Source organism: Bufo bufo, chromosome 10 (genome assembly GCF_905171765.1).
Source record: "Bufo bufo chromosome 10, aBufBuf1.1, whole genome shotgun sequence".
Lineage (NCBI taxonomy): Eukaryota > Metazoa > Chordata > Amphibia > Anura > Bufonidae > Bufo > Bufo bufo.
In genome coordinates, this window is record NC_053398.1 from 129243674 (window position 1) to 129257801 (window position 14128).

A 14128-nucleotide genomic window follows, 5' to 3' on the forward strand; every position below is an offset into this window, starting at 1 on the left:
TCCTCTTTCTAGGGGGAGAGAGCGTTCTCAAAGGCTTTGCAAAAGAGGATGTGTGTGCTAGGGATGCACTACTGCTGGAGCCAGAGCCAGTAATACTCCTGCATGTTAGCTAGCAAGTAGAGGTGAGTGGCACTAGCCAAATGGATGCACCACCTCAGGACACAGCAGTCAAAGGAGAGAGAGCATAGGCAAAGGGTTAACTATACACTACACATTATGTATGTATATATATAATCTATCTGTATAGCTTTCCATGTATACACACAGGAACACACGAGGGGAAAGACTATTTGGCCACGTGGCATGTGCTGTCACAGCTTACGTAAGGCATATAACGTTCTTATGAGTATTACATCCTATCGCCCCTCTGCTATAGAGAAGCCTCTTTAAAATACCCCCAGTAAGTATAGCAGTAATGCAAATCAGAGTAAGGGCGAATTCACAAGACCGTATTAATGGGTTCGCAATTTAGCGAAACGGCCTCATTTCAATTGGGCCACAAAATATGCGGACAAGCACACCGTGTCCTGTTCGCATCCGTAGTTTGGCCCCGCAAAAAAAGATAGAACTTTGTCCATTTTGCGGACAAGAATAGACCTTTCTATAATGGGTGCCCCTTCCGCAAAATTGCGGAACGCACACGGGAGGCATCTGTGTTTTGCGGATCCGCAATTTGCAGACCACAAAAACATGCCGCGGTCGTGTGAATGAGCCCTTACCCATATTTCCAGGGTTTGCATTTGTCTTGGAGCCGTGTGCTGCTGCATATATTGTTTGCTTTTGCATTTCACCTATGGCAGCGTGCAAAAAAAATAAATAAAATGCTCACACTAATCAAAATCGTCTTCATTGTCGCCTCCATGCACGCAAAACGATACCTATTGTATATCAAAATGACCGGCACAAAATAGAGAACTCCGTTGGATCGTTTATTTGGTGTCAATTTGCATAATTAAAAAAGTAAAATAAAAAGCTATAGTTTAAAAACAATTTTTTTTATTTTTTGCACCGTTTTCCCCAAATAAAGCTAAAAAAGTTGCAAAATTCAGTAAAAAAGACCGTTAAACCACCATGGGTGCTAAATCACAAAATTGTCTGCTCATGGTGGATAGACAACCAATCCAAACAGTGGGTACAAATGGAAGCAACTCTATCCTCGGTTGGTAGCCTTAAATCTCTCCTGTTGGCAGCTCTCCATCCATCATTCCACCGACCCTCCTCATCCTCGACACTAGTTTCCATGGCGTTAGGAAACTGGTCCCAATTCCACAAATTAAGCTCCCCGGTATCTGGACCCTTCCTACCCTCGACTCCAATAATGGTACTCAACCATCTAATCCCCAACATTTCAATCTCATCCTGGGCGACAAAGGGATTGGATCTCTTCTCAAAGCTATTTTCATCTGACACCCTATGTTCCTTTGAGTTACTGCACAAGGAATTCCAGATCCCAAATACAGATTTCTATAAATACCTGTGTATTAGGCACTTCCTTACAGCCAATGCTCCCCTCACGCTTCTATGTAACCAGGAAGTATTCAAAATCTGGTCACTAGCTCCCCCATATTGCACACGCCTCCGGCCCCTATACAGTATGCTCAGAGATAAAGGGTCTTTTACTAAAACGTCCCCTCTGCACTCCTGGGAAAAAGAGCTGGGACTATCGTTTTCAGATGAGCAGTGGTCCTCAGCATTTGCCTTTATTTCCAAAAACCTTAGATGCACTTTACATTATGAATCTCTAATGAAAACAGCGTTGAGATGGTATTACACCCCTGACCGCCTATGCCATATCTTCCCAGGATCCTCACACCTTTGCTGGAGGGGTTGTGGCCAGAGAGGCACATTATATCATATTCTTTGGTCTTGTCCATTGCTGCAGGGTATTTGGGGATCCACTTTCTCCCTGGCTTCGGATCTATTGGGTAGCCAGCTCCCGCCGACTCCTGAACTTGCCCTCCTTTACATTGATTTGAATAAAATGCCATGTGGCGTCAGGGTGGTGCTGGGACATCTCTTCCTATCTACCAAATTGGCTATCACCCAAAACTGGAAAACCCAAACTATCCCTAGCTTAACAGATATCACCCGCAAACTTAACTCCACCTACATACACGAGAAGATGTGGGCGAGGGCTGGTTGCTCATCCGCAGCGTTTGAGAGAGAATGGATTTCATGGAGCTCTTCCCCGCTTGCATTGCAATCCTCTGACTGACCTTGCTTTGTCTGCTTGTTCAATCTAGACCTGATGTATAAGGCATTTCATAGGTACACGTTTACCCCACGGATGTACTGAGAACTTTTTGTTGTTCATTATTATTATTTATTATTTGTTTGTTTGTTTTATGATTATGCAATGATGTACCGCAATACGGTTCAGTGGGCGCTGCCAATGTGGCTATGTGAAGCGCCGACTCTGTAACTCCATTGTTGATCAGTAATATGTCTAAAAGTCAATAAAAACACATTGATTAAAAAAAAAAAATTGTCTGCTCATTAAGGGTTAAATTAGCCCCCCTGGGTCTCAGCGGTATTGTTTATCTTCAAGCTTTGCAATAGGTTGACAGAAGCAGTCAATGCAGTGACCGGCTACTTTCACACTCGCGGCAGAGCGATCCGGCAAAACGTATGCCAACTGATGGATCCTGATCAGTCAGAAAAATGAATTGAAACGCCGGATGCATCTTTCCGGTGTCAAAACGGATCCGCCATTTATTTTTTTCACCTTTTTTTTCAGTCTGCGCAGACCGGAAGGACAGATCCGGCATTCTGGTATTTTGAATGCCGGATCCGGCACTAATACATTTCTATGGAAAAAAATGACGGATCCGGCATTCAGGCAAGTCTTCCGTTTTTTGTTTTTTTTTGGCCGGAGATAAAACCGTAGCGTTTTGCGGTTTTATCTCTGTCCTGATCTGTCAAAAAGACTGAACTGAAGACATCCTGATGCATCCTGAACGGATTGCTCTCCATTCAGAATGCATTAGGATAAAACTCTGTTTTTTTCCGGTATTGAGCCCAAAGGACGGAACTCAATACCGGAAAAGAAAAACGCTAGTGTGACAGTACTCTTAAAAGTCAGTTGTTAATAGGACAGCGCCATCTGCTGGTCGCTTTTCTGAGTGGACATGATGATCATGTATTAACCTTTACGACACAGGCAATGGATCAAACTGGACATGATGTTGGCGGCTGCCCCAGTTCTTGCTTATTTTCAGCCTCATTTCTCAGTCGTTCCCCCCCACGTGTTGGATTTCTGCCCAGTTCGACAAACAAATCTCCCATTTGGCAGGGGAATTCCCGAAAAAAACGTTTCAGTCGCACTTAAAATCATACAAGAGGAATGAGAAGAGATGACTCCCACATTTATCCAATGAAACCGTTGCTATTTTTAGACCGACATGGAAAGAAGGAATGAGTCAGAATTCGTACGCCGCCGCGTTATCCAGAAGGACTGCTCTGAACCCGCAACAAAGATAGGAATCTAGGAATGCTGGGGGTAGTAGTTCCACAGGAGAGACATATACAAGTCTGAGGTTCTGTCCTAGCTCTACGTGCAGCACTGGTGGTCGAATCTGACAGACCCCATTATAAGGCCTCATGCACACGGCCGTTGTTTTGGTCCGCATCCGAGCCGCAGTTTTGGCGGCTCGGATGCGGACCCATTCACTTCAATGGGGCCTCAAAAGATGCGGACAGCACTCCGTGTGCTTTCCACATCCGTTGCTCCGTTCCGTGGCCCCGGAAAAAAATATAACATGTCCTATTCTTGTCCGCGATTTGCGGACAAGAACAGGCAGTTATATTAAAGGCTGTCCGTGCCGTTGCGCAAATTGCGGAACGTGCACGGACACCATCCGTGTTTTGCGGTTGTGTGCATGTAGCCTAAGTCAGTGGGACCCTTCAGACTGGGATCCTCCGATGGGCCTGGGTTCTGAGGCCATAGTGGACCTCAAAGGTCCAGGGGAAAACGACTGGAGCTACTGTTGGAGACAATAAATTACTACTCTATTTCTTCTGAATCAAAATCCATTAGACTTTATGGATGATATGGGGGTTGGGCCCTAAAAATAATTGTATTTGTTGGACCCAAGGAGCCCCAGCCCAACCCAGAGTCACCACCGGCGTCTGAGTAATTACGGAAACCACTGCACAGATGTGAACTGAGCCGTAGACTTCAGACAGCTATTCTCCCCAACTCATCCGTACACACGCACACTCAGCTTGGCCAAGCGTGCATGTGTTCTAGATGTGTTCTCTGGCGGCAGCTTAACTTCCCGGACAACAAAAAGATCGGGGAAGCAGAACTCCAACGCCCCATTCTTCTTTCCCCCAGCACCTGAAGTCCTAACACCTGTGGTGTTCTTCAGGTTTTTTTCAGGTCAAAATACTGAGAGAGCAGGTACTTAACGCTCAGTGCTGCGACCGAGAGCATGTCGCAGTGATGGTGCACCCCGTGAATGCAGTCACAGGGTGCCAAGTCCCAAAAATACTGTATATATAAAAAAATAAATAAAAGATTTGATAAAATTTGATAAAAAAACCACCTATAGAAACACAGAAAAAAAAAACACAATTGGTTATTGGTTCAAGTCATAAAAGAAAAACCTGCAATGACAGAATTGTCCGTTTTTGGTCACCATGACTCCCCAAAAATATGGGGACACTATATATACACTTTTTATATTTTTTAAATAAGTAAAACATAAGTATAAAACAGAGAAATGTAACATCTCCATAATTGTTCTGACAGACAGAATAAAAAAAATTAAGGGGGTCTTTTATCAAACTGGTGTAAAGTAGAACTGGCTTAGTTGCCCATAGCAACCAATCAGATTCCTTCTTTAATTTTCCAAAGGAGCTGTGAGAAATGAAAAGTGGAATTTGATTGGTTGCTATGGGCAACGCAGGCAAGTATTTAGCTTTTATTTTATATATATATATATTTTTTTTTTTATGTGCCAATTTTGGGGGATATGAGGGGGGTGCACACAGGAGGACGTGGAGGGGGAGAATATGGTGGGATACTGTGTGGGCGCAAATTATTATGGGAGGGATTACTATGTGGGGGGAAAATTACTATATGGGCAGTGTGGGGGGACACTACTGTGTGGGGGGACACTACTGTGTGGGGGGCACTACTGTGTGGGGGGCACTACTGTGGGTGAAATTACTGTGTGGGGGGCAGCGTGGGGGACGTTGCTATTGGGGAGGCACTGTAGGGGTCATTCTATTTTTGGGGACACTATACAGGGATTATTGCCTGGAGCACAATAGAGGGTGTTATTATTACTGGGGGTCTCTAGGGGACATTGTAGCTGCTGTGGACACTATAGGGACATTTGGGGTAATTTATCAAACTGTTGTAAAGTAGGACTGGCTTAGTTGCCCATAGCAACCAATCAGATCTCACCTTTCATTTTTGACAGCTCTTTTGGAAATCCAGTTCTACTTTACACCAGTTTGATAAATGACCCCAATTATGTCTATAAGGGTCACTATTTTTTCAGCAATATAGTACCTGGGGCATTGGGGGGCACAAGGGGCACAGTATTGGGGGTGGCAGCAGGGTGACACCGTGGGGACACCAGGATGGGGAGGTTGATGGGGAAAAAATGAGAAATCTAACGTGTCTGTGTAACAAACTCTGTAGAGACGAGATGTGGCTGAAAGAATTAGTCATGGCGGAGGAGAAGAGGAAAGAGAAGGTCTACATGACAGGAGATGTCCCTGGATGCAAGAGGTATGTGGTCAAGTATTGGGAGGGGGGGGGTGCCAGAGAAATAACCTGCCCCGGGTGCCAAACACTCTTGGCACGCCACTGGGTTTGGGTTAGGTGTTCTGTAAAACTGACTGCAATTGCGTGCCTACTTGCGCGGGTTTCCTGCAATGCACATGCGACGCATCCGGAGTAAATCCTGGACGCCCGTGTGAAAGAGGCTTAATAGCGAAACTATAAAAACAATGGTGGAGTAGTGTTGTATCTAAATTTCTCCATCCATAGGAGGCTCAAGTGCTAGCAGTGTGTGAGGAGTGCACTAGAGGTCCAAATGAGCAATAAAAAGCTCTGGCCAAACATAAAATATATCACAAAGTGTGTTATAATTATAGAATACATAGTAACATACAAATAACTTTATAGATTTGTAATAACTTCCCACAGACTCTGGGTGGCGCTATATTCACAGTTGAGTCACATTATTCTGACCACTTCCTACTTTTGATGTCGGCTGTGTGTCGCTCATGAAGGAAGTCACATGTGCTGAGCTGGCTCTGTGGGTATATAAGGTGTGCTGAGCTGGCTCGGTGGGTATATAAGGTGTTCTGAGCTGGCTCTGTGGGTATATAAGGTGTTCTGAGCTGGCTCTGTGGGTATATAAGGTGTTCTGAGCTGGCTCTGTGGGTATATAAGGTGTTCTGAGCTGGCTCGGTGGGTATATAAGGTGTTCTGAGCTGGCTCGGTGGGTATATAAGGTGTTCTGAGCTGGCTCGGTGGGTATATAAGGTGTTCTGAGCTGGCTCGGTGGGTATATAAGGTGTTCTGAGCTGGCTCGGTGGGTATATAAGGTGTTCTGAGCTGGCTCGTGGGTATATAAGGTGTTCTGAGCTGGCTCGGTGGGTATATAAGGTGTTCTGAGCTGGCTCTGTGGGTATATAAGGTGTGCTGAGCTGGCTCGGTGGGTATATAAGGTGTGCTGAGCTGGCTCGGTGGGTATATAAGGTGTGCTGAGCTGGCTCGGTGGGTATATAAGGTGTTCTGAGCTGGCTCTGTGGGTATATAAGGTGTGCTGAGCTGGCTCGGTGGGTATATAAGGTGTGCTGAGCTGGCTCGGTGGGTATATAAGGTGTGCTGAGCTGGCTCGGTGGGTATATAAGGTGTTCTGAGCTGGCTCGGTGGGTATATAAGGTGTTCTGAGCTGGCTCGTGGGTATATAAGGTGTTCTGAGCTGGCTCGGTGGGTATATAAGGTGGGTGATAGGCTGTCTGCACACACATCCCTCATTGCTGTGATGGGTAAAAGGGACAATTTATCAGAGGTGTAAAAGATAGATAATTGCTGACTTTCGGGCCTGGGTGGCTATATTTCTGACACTGTGCTGTGTGAACTGTGGTGAAACTATCGTGAGTGAACAAATGGCCCCATTAGGAATAAGAGATATGGAAACTGTGGAGACCACGTGCCATTGATGTGAGTGGTGAACGTTGGCTATTGAGGTGCACCAGGGTGGACCAAGACACTACAGTGGAGCAGCTCGCCACCAAAATGAACCAGAGGGCTACCAGACGTGTACCTAACACAACAGGTCAGTGAACCCTACTGCATATGGGGCTCCGGGGCAGATGGATGGTCCCTGCACCTCTGCTAACAAAATTGAATCGGCAGAAAAGGCTTTAATGTTTGCGGCAGTATCAGAATCGGACCTCCGCTGATTGGCAAAGGGTTGTCTCCTCCGATGAGCCACATTTATTACTTCATGGAACAAATGGACGTTGGCGTGCCAAATGAAAAACATCAGAAAACAATCCCTGCAACCATTTCTGGAAGAACACAAGCTGGTGGTGGCAGAGTTATGGTCTAGGGAATGTTTCCATATCATCACCATGACGGCCCATTATTCTCCTTGTGGCCGTCATGGTGATCTCATGGAAACCGAATTACCGGTAAGTCTAATTATGATTTTCCATATCATCACCATGACGGCCACAAGGAGAATAACGGGCCATCATGGTGATCTCATGGAAACCCATCCATGTGGAAGTCACTCTCAGCCAATCTGGGTATGAATCCATCCTTGCAGATCACGTACACCCACACATGCTGATGGTCTGCCCTGGGGCGGATAGGATCTTCCAGTATGACAATGCAACGTCACATGGCTAGAAATGTCTGGTGGGAAGAACATAACCAAGACTTCCAAGTACTACCCTGTCCCCCAAATTCCCCAGACTTGAACCAAATTGAGCATCTGTGGGACCACCTCGATCACCGTGTTAGGTCTGTGGATCCTACCACACACAACCCTCCAGCAGCTGTGGCTCCAGATCCCTGTGACAACCTACTAGACATTATTGGGAGACTCCCAGCCCGTCTAGCTGCTGTCCGTGCTGTACACAGCGGTTACTCTGGATATCAGCTGGTGCTCATAATAATGGGACTCACATTTCTAAATTGTTGCTGGTCAGAGGACACATACATTGCTTTTTTTTCTCATTTTAACACCACTTACAACCTCTGGGGGCACCAAATGCTTTAAAAATAGGCAACAGAATCCTTCTAGTTCTGTCCAAGAGAAAATCAGATTCAGTCGAAATAATGGTCTTTTAAATGGCAATATTTTAGAAATAAATTCCCTTGAAGAGATGGCAGAGCTTTAGTGTTACTATGAAGGAAATGCTCTATGGTGTGGATGTTTTAAGACAAGATCGTCGATAGTCCCTTTAACTGATTATTTGAGTCGCACAGACCCATGCTTTTTTTTATTTTTTTTATAATGGAGCATCTGTGTGACTTGGGATCCCACCAGAACTTGGCTGCATTAAACAATGAGATCACATATAAAGTTCAGTGTTTGCAGTAAGACTTCATGTCTTGCCCCTTTAGACATGGATGTTGTAATGAGTTATCAAGTAAGTCAATAAAAAACTTTGTAAAATCATTTAAAAAAATAGTAATAATAAATCTTAATGTAAAACTGTAACTGAGGGCATAGTGATGATTAACCAACACTGAAAAGACAACGACAAGTGCAAAGGAAGGGAAGGAGCGCTCAGATATGACAGGTCAATATTCAAGATCAAATACTGGTCCTTCAATCTGTGAATCATTCCCTTCTATATTAATATAGTTCTATCTATGTCAACAACCTGGCCACTATTACAGCTCCCAGAAAGGATGTGACTCAGCTCTCCCGAGCCCCTGAATGATATAGCTCCTGCCAATAGTGTTCAAGACAGATCCGTCATGGCTATAGAAGACATAATACAACCAGATCCATTCATGACGGATGCATGCGGTTGTATTAATGTAACGGAGGCGTTTTTGCAGATCCATGATGTATCCACAAAAACGCTAGTGTGAAAGTAGCCTTAACCGATAGTGTTGCGAGGGGGTCAATAGCCAAAGGGACCCTACTCCAAAGGTACCAGAACAGTCCTAAAGTCAAGCGACCAGACTAAAGCCAAGTTTAGCACAGCAGAGAGATAAAGCAGAATATCCCAGTTTGCCTGCCAGTTTATGCCAAAGCCTGCTGGAACCAAGAGAAAGACCACTTCTTCTATGGATGCAAGTTGATTCGAATAAAGCTGTTGAACTTTATAAAAGTCTAGACTCAACTATTTCTCCACCTCCACCATTACTTTTCCCTTTACTGCTTCGGAGCCAAAGCCTGGGGAGCGACTTTATCCAGGTAGGAGCACCGTGGCACAAACAGAAAACTATTGGGGCCACACCACACCACTCGGTATTCTGATAAACCTGGGACACGATTGGCTCTGGGGGGGAGCACGTTGCAGGTCCTTTATCAAATTGGTGTAAAGTAGAACAGGCTTTGTTGCCCATAGTAACCATAGTAACCAATCGCATTCATCCTTTTCATTTTTCAAAGATGCTGTTCTAAATGAAAGGAAAAAATAGCCCTATATGCGGATGATATGTTGTTTGTTGGCTCACATAGATCATTTATGAAGATTTTTCAGGTATTTGAACGGTACGGTGAGCATGCTGGGCTCAATATAAACTGGGCTAAATCAGCTTGTGTCCCAATACCAGGCGCACTGGAAATTAAGAAGTTTAACCAACCTGTTAAATATCTGGGTATTCAAATAACCCCAAACCCCAAGGACTATGTCCAGTTGAATGTGTTCCCTAAAATACAGGAAATTAGGAAGAAAATCGATACATGGAAAAGTCTATATGTTTCGATGGCAGGTCGCATTTCCTTGGTGAAAATGTGTTTACTTCCTTCCCTGAATTATATTATATGGAATTCACCTGTAATAATTCCCCAAAAAATATTTAAAACAATTGTTAGTCTTTTAACAGACTTAATATGGCGAGGGAAGAAACCAAGGATAAAGGCACAAATATTATGTATTCATGAAAGGGAGGGAGGACTTTCAGTACCAGATATGGAACTCTACTTTATCTCTGGGCATATAAAAAATATGATAGTATGGAGTAGCACGCAAAGATAAAAACCTGTGACTACAGGGATAAAGGTTGGGTTAGGTAACTGCACTATTTTTCAGTTAATAGAAGCAGGTCTCCTGGGACAACAGGGAGATAGGAAGATACCGATATTTGAGCTGATGGATAAGGCTTGGAGGGAGGCAGGAGCATTGTGGACCATGCTGACACCATACTGTGGGGAAACGCCCGCCTTCAAGAATTAAAGTCAATTGAACAGAAAATTTGGTGCCAGCATGGTGTTTACAAACTGTGTCAAGTATGGAGACAGGGGGATATAATACCATATGAAGATCTTTAAAAGGAGTATGGATTGGGTAATGTAGAACCAAGTTTTTTTTTACCGGGGCTCTCCATGGGGCTGACCAGAACCCCGGTGATGTCACCGGCACTGATGGGCGGGATTTAGCGCTGCTCTAGCCAGTAAAACGGCTAGGGCAGCACTAAAGCCAGCCCATCAGAGCCGGTGACATCACAGAACACACTGCCGGGCGGAAGTTTCCGCCCGGCAGTGTGTTATTGAAAACAAAAGAGCCCGTGCCCTGCGCGATCTAGCGCAGGGCAAGGGAGCGCATCGGAGCATGATTACCCAACTCAACATACTATATCGACTGTATTATTCCCCTAAGATATTAATGAAGTGCTACAAACCCAAAGTTTTTAGTTGTTTAAAATGTGGGGAGGTAGGGGCAGATGATGTTCATATACTCTGGACATGTACAAAGATCCAAGAGTTCTGGGGTAAGGTAAGTGATAGAATAGAACAATACAATTGGTTAAAAATCCCCAGGCAATTTGAAATGTGCATATTGGGAGTGATGGAGAAGATAGATACCCCCCAACAACGAGAACTAGCATCTAAACTCCTTTTCCAAGCTAGGAAATGCATTATTGCGCATTGGGGTGGTAGCGCTGTTCCCACGGTTAGGGAATGGGAAAGGCTTACCAGAACCGCACTTATTAGAGAGGAGTTCCATCTGGTAAACATTAAGAAAAAATACAGATTTCTCTAGATTATGGCAGAAATGGTTACTATAGTGGAACCTTTTTGAAGAGATGGGCAATCTAAGTTGGAGTACTGAGGTGTGGTGGAGAGAGGGGGGGGGGGGGAGGGAAAGAAATAACATTTATAAATTATTTTATTTTTTTGGGGGGGAGTAGTTAAAATTAAGGGGAGGTGGGGTTGATATGTGGAATTGTTGTGTAAATGAATGATAAATCTGTTTTTGTATAATGTCAAGAAAACAATAAAGATTTATTAATAAAAATAAATATAAAAAAATAAAATGAAAGGTGGACTCTGATTGGTTGCTATGGGCAACTAAGCCAGGTCTACTTTACACCAGTTTGATAAATGACCCCCTATATATCCTAAGGCCTATGCCCAATACAGGTCCGACCTGACACCAACCACCCCCATCCCGCCCCATACACACGTACAGTGCTGACCATAATTATTCATACCCCAGGCAAATTTTGACTTAAAGTTACTTTTATTCAACCAGCAAGTAATTTTTGGACAGGAAATGACATAGGTGTCTCCCAAAAGATAATAAGACGATGTACAAGAGGCATTATTATTGTGGGGGAAAAACATTCTCAGCTTTTATTTACATTTGAGCAAAAAGTGTCCAGCCCAAAATTATTCCTACCCTTCTCAATAATCAATAGAAAAGCCTTTATTAGCTATTACAGCAATCAAACGCTCCCTATAATTGCAAACCAGCTTTTTGTAGGTCTCCACAGGTATTTTTGCCCATTCATCTTTAGCAACGAGCTCCACATTTTCCAGGTTGGAGGGTCTTCTTGCCATCACACTGATCTTTAGCTCCCTCCACAGATTCTCAATTGGATTCAAGTCTGGACTCTGGCTGGGCCTCTCCAAAGCGTTAATGTTGTTGTCCGCTAACCATTTCTTCACCACTTTTGCTGTGTGTTTTGGGTCATTGTCATGCTGAAATGTCCACTGGTGCCCAAGGCCACGTTTCTCTGCAGACTGCCTGATGTGGTCGTTGACAATCCTCATGTATTGCTCTTTTTTCATGGGGCCGTTTACTGCGATTAGGTTCCCTGGTCCATTGGCTGAAAAACACCCCCAAAGCATTAGGTTCCCACCACCATGTTTGGGTTGAAGGCTTCTCCTTTTTTACACCAAATGAAGGAAACATCATTGTGACCAAACAATTAAATTTCTGTTTCATCTGACCATAACACAGAAGACCAGAAGTCTTCTTCTTTGTCCAGATGAGCTTTTGCAAAGGCCAAGCGAGCTTTTGTGTGCCTTATCTGGAGAAGTGGTGTCCTCCTTGGTCTGCAGTGCGCAGTGTCCGTTGGATTGTCTGCCTTGAGACATTGCCACCAGGATGGCCTTGGTGGTGATCCTTGGATTCTTTTTCACCTCTCTAACTATCCTCCTGGCCAGCACAGGTGTCACTTTTGGCTTCCGACCTCGTCCTCTGAGATTTTCCACAGTGCAGAACATCTTATATTTTTTGCTCAAATGTAAATAAAAGCTGAGAAATGTATTTTTCCCACAATAATGCCTCTTGTACATCGTCTTATTATCTTTAGGGAGACACCTATGTCATTTCCCGTCAAAAAATTACTACAAAAACTACATACAAATCCAATTTGTTCATCGCAGTGGGCTGTTGCTCCATAGGAGGCGGGTGCCGGCTGTATCATACAACAGACACCCGGCCACAATGATGGCGAATGGCGATCCCGCCGATCCCTGTTATTTAACCCCTAGATGCCGCGAGCAACACCAATCGTGGCATCTGTGAGGCAAGGCAGAGAGATTTGGGGCGCTGATCGGTTACCATGGCAGCCTGGACGCTTCTGAAGCTTCTCATTGCTGCCATAGTAACCTCCCTGCTGCGCTGTGCACAATCTATTAGGGTGAATAGGACAAGGGATCAAAAGGGGGGTTAAAAGCGGTCACTGTAAAAGTAAAAAAAAATATATATAAAAGTTTAAATCACCCCCTTTTCCAAATTTTGCATCTAAAAATATATAAACAATAAAAAAACATATCGGGTATCGCTGCATCTGCAAATGTGTGAACTATTAAAATAGTAACAAAAATTTCCTGTATACTGATCGCTGTAATGTCAAAAAAACATGCACAATTCACCTTTTATTTTTTTGTCACCTCCCCCCCCCCCCCAAAATTGAATTAGGGCTCATGCACACAGTCGTTGCCCGGCCGTGGCCGTACTGCAGCCCACATACAGCGGGTCCGCAATACACGGGCACGGCCGTGTGCACCCCGCCTCACGGATGCGGACTCAATAACTTGAATGGGTCCGCAATCCGGGAGATGCGGTGCGGAGGCACGGATCAGAAGCCCACGGAAGCACTACTTTTTAGCGGTGCGGACTGTCTGATGTGGATCGTGGAACCCATTCAAGTGAATGGGTCCACGATCCGCATGCGGCTGCCGCCCGGTCGTTTCCCCTGCATTGCGGACCGCAATTTGCGGTCTGCAGCACGGGACGGGCCAGCACACGGTCGTGTGCATGAGCCCTAACAGTGAAAAAAAAGTCGTACGTACCACAAAAATGGTACCAATAAAATCTATATTTAGGCCCACAAAAACAAGCCCTCCTATAGCTCTGTAGCCCAAAATATAAAAAGTTATGGCTGTCAGAAAATGGTGATGCAAAGAAAATTTAAGATTTTTTTTTTTTTTAAAGTAGTAAAACAAAAAAAATACAAGTTTGGTATTGCCATATTCATATTGAGCCACATAATACGGACGTTATGTCATTTGTAGTGGGAGTTGTAGTTTTGCAATAGCTGGAGGGGCGCAGGTTGGGCATCCCTGCTTTAAACGAAGCACTACGCCCTGTACCTGGATGCTTAAAGGGGTTGTCCCACAAAAAATATACAGTTACAGTTTTCAAACCAGCGCCTGGATCTGAATACTTTTGTAATTAA